The following is a 13,775-nucleotide window of genomic DNA, read 5'->3' on the forward strand; positions in this document are numbered from 1 at the left end:
CTTTGTTTGTCAAAGGCAAGGAGAGCATTTTAATTACTTAGCTCACAAAACAAAAAAAACCCCCAATCCGTCTCCAGCTTCACCTGCTCCATCACCCACCCTCAGCCGTTCTCCTCTCTCTTCTCAGTATGTTTGACAGCAATCAGACAAAATTAGCGCTCGAGTGTAAGCATGATTTCCGAATGAATCAGCACCCCCTGCATCGACTTGTACCCATTTATGATGGGTTTCCAGTCGATTCTTTCAAATAGAGCTACCTTTATGATGTTGCAACTGCTTCCCCGGTACCGGCTGATGCAAAAGCTTTTGCACCTTGTGAAACATGTGAAGGCTTTAGCCAGATGTATTATTTATCTCTAAAGGGTAGTCACTGCTGATGAATGTGCAGAAAAAGAACAAGAAATAAACATCCAAAGAGGAGAGATTAAATGATTTAGCATAAAAATGCACCCCTTATTTTCTTTGCAAAGCCTCATCTCTGAGGGTAAAAAGAAAAAAAAGAGGAAAATACCCCGTTTTACCTGCTGATTGCATCCTACTCTGTGTTTTTCACCCCACTGAATCCTTTCAGAGGTTTAATTGGAAATTCACAGGGAAAACTGCATGGGTGATTTCAGGGTGTCTTCTTAAATAAATTAAATAAATGATGATGATATTAATAATTAATAATAATAAATGAACTTTTCTGCTAAGTTGAATGAATGGGGGGGGAATTTCTCGAGCGCGGCGTGTCACGCGTTCTTTGATGCCGAGAATAAACACAATGGTTATTTCATACCAGGTGGATGTGTGAATGTTCTCTGCATGTGAGCGTAGCTAATAGGCCCTCCCTGGAATTCAAATGGCTACTGTAAATTGCTCTCTGATCAAATTCATCATCACAACAGTTCCCCAGAAACAACATAACAGCACATGTGGCACTGTATTTAATCATTATAGATATTTTTTTGTTGTTGGTGTTTGTGTACGAAACAACAAAAGCAGAGAGTTGTTATTCCCGCCGAATAAAGATCATTAGTTGGATGATTAGCACTTGTGTATACTGGGGTTATGGGAGACGAAGTATCTCCGCAGTACAATGTCATTAAGATCTTATCGCGGATTAAACCTCTGCCTCCTGCTCGTTGTCAGTTTGTTCTCTCACTCACTGCCGTCGCTGCCAATTTCCTAAAAGACAGACACACACATAGCGAGAGAGCGGGAAGGATGAGTTTTATCACGCCTTCATTGTGCAATAAAAAGGTTGTTAGGATTTTAATTTGTTTCCCGTTGACACCCTCTGGACCACCACAAACAACAAAAAAGGACACCCTTAAATAAGCAAAACAACTGCAAACTGCCCCAGCTGCAAGTTTACATAGGGTTGTAATTTAAAATGCCTCCGAGACCTCCGGAATACCTCAGCGCGGGACCACACACATGCACATGCATACACATTAGAGTTTAGATTTCCACCAGCGAGAGGTCAGGCGTCAGTCACTTCATGCCGACTTTATTTACCTTGCAGGTTCCTCTCTGTAGGAGCGTTCGCTAACACTACAGAAACACCTCAGGGGGCAGCAGCCAGCTTGCCATTTCACCAACAAAGGGAGAGAACGGCAAAGCTTCCCCGCTGTCTGGGGGTCCCCCAGAACGAGACGGGCGCCTTTCAAGCCCGCCATCTGGGGCTAGCTGATGGGTAAAGACGCAGGATGACTCAGGTGAGCGAGTGAATATTTAGGGATATTGTGGTCTTTAAGTAAAAAAAGAAAACAGAGAAGTCATGAATCCCAGATTTCCTCGTTGGAGGGTGTTGAGTGATGAGGGGCAGCATGTGATGTATATACATACTGCTGAGTGGACACTTTGATGAATGTTTTTATGGTAAAGCAAATCACATGGCTGACGGAGGGAAAATAGAAGAACCGTGGTCGGGCTACAGCGGTGCATCAACTTGTAGTAGAGACTGCAAAGAGTAGGAGGGAAATCTTACAGTGGTGGTTGTCTAAAGCTGTAGTTCTTTGCCTTTTAGACACAAGTGACCCCTAAAAGTTTACAAAGACTTATTTCTATAGCTTTTTATTCCAGGGACGTCACAAAGGACGTTAGACAGAAAGCACAGAATGAGACAGGAAGACAACGCAAGGAAAACCTTCATGTAATGTGTCCTCTGACCACAAGTCAAGCAGCAAGAACAGATCTGTCTTCCCACTGTCCTCTTGCACCACCAACCTTAAACTCTAAGAGCATGCAGAGAGAAAATCAGATATATCAGAGGAACTAAAAGTCACCGGATAATCCTTACGACCCCCTGCTTCACCCTAACAACCAGGCTGACTTTCACATCTAACCTCTCTTTGTTGAGATGAACTCTGGCCCGATTTCCCATTTACTTTCGTGTGTCATTGCCTCAAAAGGAGGGTATTGATCCGACTCCAGGAGAAAATCTGGTGCATCTGATTTGTGGTGCGAAATCACAGGGTTCCCTGATTGTCATTACGGGGGTTTGAGCCTGGATTACAAAGCTAAACTATTATTAAACCACCTCTGCTGATTGCAAACTGTTGAGAAAGCAATCTCCTGCTCTGTTGGGTACGGGTGATGTGTCGCCTATATTTGTGGAAGGCCATTCGGTAACCATGGCAACGGGTGTTGTGTGCATGTATTGACTATACAGTAACTATCGCTGTTCATCAGTATTTATGAGGGCCGATATTGGCTGAGCTTCTCCGTCTTTAAACTGCAGCAAACTTAAGGAACCAATCCTGTTAAAATTACAGGGGCTGAGCTTGACGGACCATTATTCTTCTTCAGGATCAGTTTCCGGTTCAGACTGCATGACTGAATTACTCCAATATTACAAGTGTGTAGCACAGAGTAGTTGTACAGTGTTTGAGCAGAGTCACGGGTGAGCTGGTGTGCTCCAGCTGCAGTAAGCAATTGGATGGATTGGATAGACAGAAGCGTGGGCTTCATTGATCAACACATTCTAGAAGAAGCAAATGTGCATCTTAGTCATATGAAGACACTATTTTCATGAAAAAATCTTTTAAATGGACTTATTTGTGACCCTCATCATCAGCACCTGTGGGGAAACTGGGTAATGAATTCCAACGTACATATTGATGATTAGATAGGCTCCAGCCCCCCCGCAACCCTAGTGAGGATTAGGCGGTGTATAGAAAATGGATGGATGGATATTTATGTTTATTAAAAAATATTGGGCATTATTCGGACTGCAGGGTGGCGCAGTTGGTTAGCACTGTTGCCTCATAGCAAGAAGGTCGCCGGTTCACGTCCCGGTGGGGGCAGCGGGGATCTTTCTGTGTGGAGTTTGCATGTTCTCCCCGTACAGTGTGGTGTTCTCTCCGGGTTCTCCGGCTTCCACAGTCCAAAAACATGTTGAGGTTAATTGGTGATTGTAAATTGTCTGTAGGTGTGAATGTGAGTGTGCTTGGTTGTCTGTCTCTCAGTGTAGCCCTGTGATAGACTGGTGACCTGTCCAGGGTGTCCCCTGCCTTCACCCTAAATCAGCTGGGATAGACTCCAGCTCCCCCGTGACCCTAATGAGGATTGAGCGATGTATAGATAATGGATGGATGAGCATTATTAGAATTATTAGATTGCAAGTTGACCTCTTGGTATAATTCACAACAAGTCGCTTATGTTTTAACTAAAGGGCACAAGCACAACACACTGCAGTCTATAGAAACATGCTCCAGCCTCATCAACCTGCCAACATAAAACCCTGTAGTTTGTCTGTTTGCCCTTAAACCACAAACTGCACCAGGTTCGTCCTTTTCCGATGGCCTCTGTAGTCGTTCAGTCTGCTTTAGAGTTTGATCGATAGCTTTCACGGCCGACCAAATGAACCTCGCTAAACAGGGAAATGCATCATTTTGGTTGAACAAACTAAACAGGTTTGGTGTGAGAACACCTTTAGAGGTCAGAAAACAATTCAAAGTTCCTCTTCTGGAGGGTGGAAATACAACATGTGTGCTGTTTTAATCAGGTCGGTGTCTATTTTTATTGAGCCAGCAGAAAACAAATGAAGGTAATATTGCACTATGCATGTCTGTTTCTGTATTTTCATTCTTTTAAACAGTATGATTTATGCTGTTGCCATTAGAATCATATACACACCTAACAGGGAATAGGCTGTGGAACCACAAGAGCACAAGTTCCCTTTGAAGTTTCTCTTTCGCTTCTCTGTTTTAATGTTGGCTTTAACTTTGCCTACAGCAACACATAGACTGATAAACACACAAACAAGAACAATACAATATACAGACATACACCTTGTATATATACATGTACAGTATATAACTGTATTATTTTCTTTATTTTATTTCCTTTTGCACTGTTTGACAGTTTGATTTATTTATTTTTACTATTAATATATTGATATAGTATATATATATATATATATATACATATATAGACGGAGGTCGAGATACAAGGAGGGCTTGATGCTTGAAGGGGGATTTGTTGTTAATATTGATTGTTTATAGTTGTTATATTAACTAGTGTATTGTTGGAACACTACACATCGCTGGATTTCACGTCTAACTGAACGGTGCGCTTGTGCACGTTCCGGCCAATTCCACCCCGTTGGAGTGGAAGTGGCTGGAACGCACAGGCAGTATTTGGCTGCTGATGCCAGTTTAGTTAGTGGTCACTCTTCTGTTTCCACCATCAGTGGCGGCGGCAGCGGCAGGGAAGTAGCAGGCAAGATACGCTCCACTGTTACCATCCGTGTTTACTTTCGCAAACACCGAGCATGTGACGTCATCGTGTCCTCTTCTGTGCATGGGGGACAGTTGTGGGTCGTATGAAGTTCACACAGCAGATCACATACAAGTCGCATTTAATTGGAAATGTGATCAAACTCGCAAAAAAAAAATATGATTTCACAAAAAAATCCAAATTGAGCATTAAGTCCTGCAGTCTGAAAGTAGCCAGTCTGTCAGATTGTTAAGTCAGATAATACGCTGTTATCCTTATTTGTGACACAAAATGTCATGTCAGAGTCGGAATCCAACGCTGTCGGTATGCTAGGACTATTTTTTCTGGGTTCTGTTCGTTTTTCCTAAAAACCTGTCGGATAGCAAGGTTTTCGGATTGTTAAGGGTCATCGAGTCACGACTTTCATATATATATTTATTTCTTGTGTGTTTTATTCTTTTTTCTTATTCATCTTATTGTTATTGTTTCATGTGGAACAGGTGCACAACGCATTTCACTGCGCGTTATACCATGTACAACTGTGTTTCTGACCAATGAAGACCTCGAATCTTGAACCTTGAACAATTGTATGTGAGGCGGTTATTTGCAAAAAGTGCTGGTTTTAAATTTTTAGGATTGTTCACAATGTATGTAGTTGTGCATAGAATTTATCAGGATCACCTTCAGGAACATCTGGGTGACAAAACTGAGTAAGCTAGTAAATTATACATGTTTAAGAAAATAGCTGATATCAGATTTTAATCACACTAACGTGCTTTTTTTTGTATCAGATTTTTCATGCAATTTGAAAGCAAACAAGAGACAGTTTTCTATCTATCTATCTATCTATCTATCTATCTATCTATCTATCTATCTATCTATCTATCTATTTATCTATCTATCTAGAAAGAGTGCATGCAAAGTGAAAAGCCTTCGTTACGTGTCAGTATTCAGTTATTTCTCAAAGACAAGACTGAATAATTCACAACCTTTGCCAAGTGAATTTTTTGTAAAGGTTATGCTTGTAGCGAACAGATTGTACACAAATGCCGCAGGGGAGCAGAATTTAAATGAAAGCAGGAGGAACAACATTGTCTGGATTTAAAGTTCCTCCGTGCGGTCCAAGGAGTCATTATTTTGTTCAGCGCCACTATCTTGCGATTTCATTCACATCCATGAATCTGATCGAGGATTTATCTGTAATACCTGAGTACAAACAGGTATCGCATAGGAGGATCAATCTCTTTGGGCTTATAATGGTAAAAAAATTATGATGTAAACTCCCAATTTTCCTCCTTGCAAATTATCCTAACAGCAGCCTTTGAAAAGCTGATTTACAGTATTGTGCGTCCTCTGTTCTTTCACCTGGAAAATCTGCCGGAAGCAACACAGCAACTGAAAATTATTGTCAAGCGTACGCACACAACAAGACAAAGGAGGGACAGAAATAGAAACATCTATCTGTCTCTTCTGGAAGCAGGCCCATATTGCCAGAGATCCCCTCATAGTCTGTCTCATCCCCCCCCCCGACTCCCTTGGGGTGACCCGGGAACAATTTGTCAAGCTGTTTTTCCACGTCATAGCCTCCAAGAGCTATAATTTGCGCCGACAGTGGAGCGGCGCGCTGATGGGCTACTATATCCACATGTTGAGATTTGCTGTTGGGCCAGGTCAGTGCTGAACTGCTTGTTCACGCAGCACACTGAGTATTGGGCCTGAAGAAATTGGCTGGTAAATTCTTCCCAAAGCTCCAGGAACAGACCGCCGGGGCTCATTCGGTGCGAGAGCAGCTGTGACAACATCTTACAGCTGATGTGTTCGCGAATCTCACTAAATACTTTGGAGTGTGTCGGCCTGGGATATCGTAAGATTGCAGAAGAAACAAAAGCGAATTTGGGGTCGACATCAGGTTTTTTTTCCCCACCTGTTCATTGTGTTTTCTACAGCGTCTCTATTTTCCTGTCACCACTGTGAACTCCGTAACCTTTGGAGTTTTGAATGAATAGCTCCTACTCAGGGCCAAAATCAGCACCTGACAGATGATCAGATGTGGAAAATGATATTTTTTAGTGCTGTGTGTTTTAAATTTGGGGCACTGTCCTATTTCTTTATTTCCTTTCCCTGAGACTGATGCCTGTATCTGCTCATTTTTTGCAGATTTTACAACCAAAATGTACAATAAAATCTCAAAATGTGATGTATTATTCTAAATCTATACTAAATAAAACAAGAGCCTTTTGGGCCACATTGTGGTGTACACTAATTCTAGGTCTCACACACAAAGGACACTATTATTTTGAAGGGGACAGGGGTAAGACTCAAGCTCAACTCTCGTCTCCCTTTTTATCGACTTTCACAACATACAGATTAGCATGCTGCTAACATGCTAACACATTAACAGTTTATAACTAGAAGGTCTTTAGATTAAAAATTTTTCTTTTTAATTTTTTAGAACATTTTAACATGAAAGTGACATAAACCGTTGACTATAATCAAAAAAAGAACATCTTGCTAGTTTGAAAAAAAAAAAAAATGTCATCCTAAAAAAACATCCTTTACTGAAACTTTTTTTTTTTCCAAGTTTGGATTTGCGGCTCATAAAAGTTTACTCAGACATGCGAGTAAGTACATTTAATGCAAAACTTTTACCGACGTAAACTTCAAAAATTATAGTCACATACTGTACCAAGAGTTATAGGAATCCTAATAACATGTTAGAGAAGAATAAGTGATTTTGAAGACAATCATCATCACCATAAAAAGCCTAAGTGCACAAGAATTCACAGTAATTATGGGAAGTAATTGCCAGCAATCTCTTTTGCAGCTCCACGTCTCATTGCAATGCTTTCTTCAGAGCACATTGTTCTTGTCAGTCTATTTTCTGTCTCATTTGTATGAATCAAAATGTGCTGCTTTGTTTTTGGTTCGTTTGGTAAGAAAATGTGGTTCTGTGGTCTTTGCAAAGTGTTCTGCGAAAGATAGCGGAGTGGATTTTGTAACAAAGCAATTGGGCAAGTGGCATCAATCAACAACCAGACAAAGGATGTCCTGCTGTGACTCAGTGTGTGATCTAGTGATGCACAGTAAAACAGTAATATACAATATCTTACTGGTACCAGTACTGATTTGATTTGGGAGGATGTTTGGTGACCAATCGCGCTCTACATTGTAAAATTCAAATTGCAAAATTATGAATTTGATACAATATCTGCCTAACACTCGTGCAAAAAGAAAATGTGAGGAACAATAATAGAAGAAAAGTAAAATACAGTCGTGACTCGATAATCCGACCCTTAACAATCCGAAAACTTGACTGTCAGACAGGTATTTAGAAAAAATTAACGAAACCCATTAAAAACAGCCTTAACATACCGACAGCCTTGGATTCCGACTTCAACATGACATTTTATGTCACAAATAAGGATCACAGCGTGTTATCTGACTTAACAATCCGACAGATTGGCTCCGTTCAGACTGCAGGACTTAATGTTCAATTCAGATTTTTTTGTGAAATCCAATTTTTTTGCGAGTTCATTCCCATTTCCAATTAAATGCGACTTGTATGTAATCTGCTGTGTGAACTTCATACGACCCACAAGTGTCCCACATGCACAGAAGAGGACACGACGACCTGATAAGCTGAGAGCGTGGTCAGTGTTTGCGGAAGTAAACGTGGATGGTAACGATGGAGCATATCTTGTGATTTTAAAGTTTTGTTTTCAAAGTAGTTGTCCAACCGGAGCCAGTGCATTTACAATGTAATCACCATTGTTGTGGTCGTATTCTATCCCCTGCCACTACCACCACTGATGGTGGAAACACAAATGTGACTGCTAACTAGCTAAACTGGCTTCAGCAGTGCCTGTGCGTTCCGGCCACCTCCACCCCATTGAAGCACTCCCCTGGGATGGAAGTGGTCGTTCAAGCATCAAGCCCTCCTTGTATCTCGACCTCCGTCTTGACAATCCAACAGCCTTGCTATCCGACATAAAAGAAGGTTTTCCATTTAGTGTCAGATTATCGAGTCACGACTGTATCTTTTTTTCAATTCGTAGATAAAAAAAGCATGAACATATTTGACCGTGTCAATGCAAAGCAGCGTGAGATATGGAAAGAAGCCATAACTTAACAGGAGAGAAAGACTATACCATGCTCACACATTTTCATATCAAACCAGAAGTGGAGAAGCTGTTTATTAAGCTCTAATTACATGTCTTCTACGCCTTCATGTGTGATTTTTTTCCTCCCACATAAGCACACTGCAGATTTCATGGTGACAAACAGAGAGATAAGTTCTCTTGACGATCATCCACAGGTGGTCAACAAAGATGGCAGTTTGGGCAAGCGCATGAGTGTGACCTATTTTTTGACAAACTAACTATTTTCAGTCATTGACAACACAGTCAAGGGCAATGATAACTGTTTGATTTGACTGTCAAGTAAAATGCAAATGCAACACTCACCATGGTTACGTTCACATTACCAGAACTGGAGAGCTGCTGCAAGTCAACCACTTACAGCCATGCATATCATCAACACCAGTTGTTATGATCAATGAAGTTCCCACAAACGTGTGAAAGGAGGACTTCCCTTTTAGTGAGCAGCAGGGTGACTTGAGGAGGCGTCAACATGTAAAGATTCAAATGAGCAATCCCCCCACTTCTGGTTGTGTATGTGTGAACACACTATGGTGCCATAGTTCTCTCCTGTTAGTTTATGGCTTCTTCTCACACTGCTTTGCACTGACACTGTCGAATTCATTTCTTTTTTTCCCCCATTAATTAATTAAAAAAAGACTATTTCAATTGCCCTTTTTTGTCATCTGTAATTTTATTATTTTTCCTCACATTTCACCATCGATACTGAGATATGTAATCAAGTGATGAACTGAAGTCATAATTTTGTTTGCATTTTCTATGGATGGCCAAAAATATCCCACTGAATCGATTTAAACTGAAAAGAATAATTACATTTGTTTATTGACGGTTCATTGATTTGGGTATGGTTTGCTCATTCTAATCTGAGGTTGAGTTGCTTGCAGATTACAGTACTGCAGACATCTTCCCTTTGTGTATTTGGAACAGAACAACAAGCTTCATCTTCTAGCTGTTTTTGAAGCTGTAGTCCCCTGAGGTGCTTCTGTATTTCAGCATCGTGCTTCTCCAACCACTGCTTTTTCTCTCTGTATATTTTCTACAATAAAGTTGAGCTGGTGGAGAAAACCAGTAAGTTCTATCACTGACTGTAAGGATACCTATGTATACTTATGGTATGTGACATGTAGATGACCAGTGAGGCTGAAATCAGAAGAACAAACGCTATATATAAGTCAGGATACACGATTTATCTCCTTTTATAAATACACATGAAGATATAAAATGGAAGGGAAATGTCTAATTTGCCAGAGGCTGATCCCTGAACGGTAAACAAAAATAGTGGCCCTCCGAGCTCCTTTATGGATTATGAGCTTTGCCTTATCAGTAGACTGGAGCACCTGGAGCGTCAGAATTATAATGCAGCTGGGAGTGTGCTGGTAGAGAAAGACTCAAGGCTTGCACCAGATAGATCTGTCAGGCTTAGCATGGATATACGGCACATGCACAAACAATCACACACCTGTGTACGAGACACAGACATGCATCAAAGAGCAGGCTGATTTATTTTTGATGCGTTGGGTATTAACGGTTTTATATTGTTGAAGACAAAAAGAAGAAAGGTGAAATAAACGAGTGGTAGTGAATTCAGCCGCTTCTTTTCAAACAACACAGCTGCTTAGTTTCTTATATCCTGCTGCAAGTCGTGTTTTGGCTGAACATCATGTTTGAAAAGCCACAGGAGGAGTTAACCACTCAGCATCCCAGCCGATGTCAGATTTGCGCGCGGGTCCATAACATTCAGTGTGTCTGACATGCATAAAGGTGGAACCCTGACTCTGCTCTTTCTCAGCTCCTGCTTAATATTTCAAATGCCGCAACCTGTGTTGGACAGAGGGCCGGCCTGCCAGAGCGGTGCAGGACCCTGAGCTTAGACTTGAGCAATGACTGACGTCCCAGAGCTGCCTGCTGCAGCGTGCACAGGCAGCCCCGAGCAGATCGATCACGGCTTTAGCAACAGAGTTGGCGTGAAACTTTAACAAATACAGATGGAGAGAGATGGATACCTCCCTTATGCTCACTATTTCCATGATAAATTGTTTCCTGGTTGCGTTTTTCTCCACATTCTCTATCTCAACGCATTATTTTAATGTTCAGTCCAGCTGGACACCCGTGTACGTCTGCGTGTGTGTGTCTGTGTGTGTGTGTGTTGGAAAAAAAGACAATATGCAGCAAATTTGTGTTATGCAAGAATGAGCTTATGGGACATATAAACAGGATTGGGTATGGATTGTTGGTTCCACAAACAGAACCTCAGAAGGATTTTATGCTCTACAGTAGATTACTTTATGGCTCAATTAAATGAGCCATAAAGTAATCTACTGTAGAGCAGATCGATGTTAGCAAGCTACAAGAGACCCGATAAGCAAGTGTCCCAAAAAAAAATACGTTCCTATACAAGTTCTCATTTTCATTGTCAAAGAAATGCATTTTGTCGCTGAAATGCAGGACTGTGATGTAGTTGGAAAGGCTTCCGGTTTAGAAGTGCCTCAAGCATGAAGCCGTGATTACACTCCCTTGGGGATGCATACTCGGACAACTGCAGACACCCACGGACATGTACTTATTATTGTGCTACTTTTCTGTCCACAGGAGTCCACTCAGAGGTTTCCGGTCCACACGTGTGCAGTAGGTTGTTTCTACATGTTCTCTGCTCAGAAAATGAAAATCAAGTCAATCCTAGCAGACCCTCACGAGGACCAAAGCATTCTTTCCATGTGCTCACAGCAGTGCAATAAGCAGATAGCAGACATGCACGTGGTTCTGTCTATTTCTGAAATTCTGCCTGTGACTTCACACTTCTTACAGGATATAACAGCTACTCACAGATTAGACTGTTGCACCGTGTCAGTGTTATTATGCTCGAGGTGCGTCGAGCTCAGTGGACAGACATGGCATGGGCTTTCTGGCAAATTTTGAGCTTCACACTGTGTTTGGGGCCTGTACAAATCAAAGCAGCGACGAGCTCAATCAGCAGATAACCTAAACGATGAATTATAGAAGCATGGATCATGTAAAACCTTCTTGAACAGTCTCCCCTCATAAGAAGCATTTGTTTTAAGTGCCATTTGTTTTCTTGGCGCATAAACAGTCGGTGTGGTCATTTCAGGCTGCCAGTGGGCATCCACAGAGGGATCAATGTGACCACATTTATGTCCCTTGCAGACACGGAAAGCATGAACTGGCCTTAAGGAGGTAGGAGGAGAGGATGAATAATGCTTTAATGATAAGAGATAAATCAGCAACCAAACCCTCCCACAGGAGACTGGGGTTCCTGTCCTGCTGGGGACCATCATTCTTACACTCAAGATCTGTTTTCATTTGTTGTTTACTTTTGGTTTTTACTCGCTGCTTGCTTACGAGGTGTGTCAGAAAAGTTCCTGGTGTCACAAAAGATATATTTCAAACTTAAAGTACAAGTTTTTCCCTTCAGATGATCAACCAGCACGTCTACAAAGAGATCCTGCAGAGTTGCTTCGTTCAGTGCGCGAGAAGAGGCCAGAGTTGTTCACATGGAACCCTTCTCCACTTCAGCTTTCAAGGTTCTCGCTTGAATATTTGCTACTACCACCAAGATCTGCACTCGCGGCGGCTCCACCCAGGCCCGCGCCACAGGCTTCTGCGTGCACCGCGGCGGCCCTCCTACTCCTTGCGGCGTAGCCCTCACGGCTCCCGTGGCCGTGGCTGCTTCACCGTGACAATGCGCCTGCTCACAACGCCCTGAGCATCCGACAGGTCCTGGCTGAGAAGAACATCACCGTGCTGGAGCAACCTCCCTACTCACCCCACCTGGCTCTGTGGGATTTTTTTCCTCTTCCCCAAGCTCAAGGCGGTGATCAAGGGGACGAAGACGTGGACAACATCAAGATGGTTGTGACAACAAAGCTGCGGAGGATCCTGGAAGAATCCTTCCAGGAGTGCATGGCGGCGTGGCAGAGAAGGCTGGGAAAGTGTGTTAGACTCCAGGGAGATGACTTGGAAGGAGAAAACTTGTAGCTTGGATTTGAAATATATCTTCTATGACATCAGTCCTGAAACTTTTCTGACACCTCGTACGTTTGGGCACCAAAATTATATTCAGAAAATACACGCTTTACTAAATGCTTTTGCAATGAGAACTCCATGTCGGTGCTTGGCTTTAAGCAAGTTTAAGCACAAAAACTCGACGTATTTTGTGGTTGGTCAAAGTGGTGACTCCTCACTGTAATATATGATTGTTTTCAAAACACATTTGAGAAGGCAGCTTAGTTGTATAGAAATGGAATTTTTGGAAGATTGGGCTGCAGTTGGATTGAGGCAACTGTCTTTGTGACTTAGTTTAACTGTGCATTTCACCGCTAGTACCACTTGATTTGTTTGGACTACAATTTTTTAAAAATGTAGCTACAAGTTGTTTGTTGATATCTTGACCAGGAGTTTCCCTCCAGGGCCAGACAGGTTCCCACAGTCCAAACACGTGATGAGAAAACTCAGAGTTGCCTCCAGGTGTGAATGTGTTGTCTGTCTGTGTGTATGATCTGTGATGCGTTGGCAGCCTGTCCAGGGTTTTTTCTTCACATGCTGGGTACATGGTCCAACTCCCATTAAGTCAACACAAATAAACAGGTAAATAAGATGGATGGAGAGGAGAATAGAGTCAGCTGCAGTTAAAAAAAAAACTAAATGAAGCCAAAACACATCTACTTGAAGTTTTTGTCATGCTTTTTTATTCAATTTTGAATCCTTCTACACTGATTCAAATTTGAAATCCGTTTATTCAGCATGTCTCTCTCATTTTAAGTTCAGTAATTCAATAAGTTCACCACATTCCTGTTGTTGCTGGTTAAAGACAATCCCTGCTGTGACTAATCTCTTTTCATAGTTGCTGTCAGTGCATGTTGTTTTCCCACGTTTCCATACCGATAATCACAAGGTGGC

At 41.9% G+C, this 13,775-nt stretch overlaps 1 long non-coding RNA gene across 1 annotated transcript; it reads left to right on the forward strand.

The window, feature by feature from the left end:
* Positions 1–7,616: 7,616 nt before the first annotated feature.
* LOC103359922 (uncharacterized) lies at positions 7,617–12,539 on the forward strand. Its single transcript, XR_520334.1, has 3 exons — positions 7,617–7,627; positions 11,692–11,694; positions 12,356–12,539. It is a non-coding gene; the product is annotated as an uncharacterized LOC103359922 (long non-coding RNA).
* The last annotated feature ends 1,236 nt before the right edge of the window (positions 12,540–13,775 follow it).

This window comes from Stegastes partitus, unplaced genomic scaffold, assembly GCF_000690725.1.
Source record: "Stegastes partitus isolate 25-593 unplaced genomic scaffold, Stegastes_partitus-1.0.2 Scaffold404, whole genome shotgun sequence".
In the NCBI taxonomy this organism is placed as follows: domain Eukaryota; kingdom Metazoa; phylum Chordata; class Actinopteri; family Pomacentridae; genus Stegastes; species Stegastes partitus.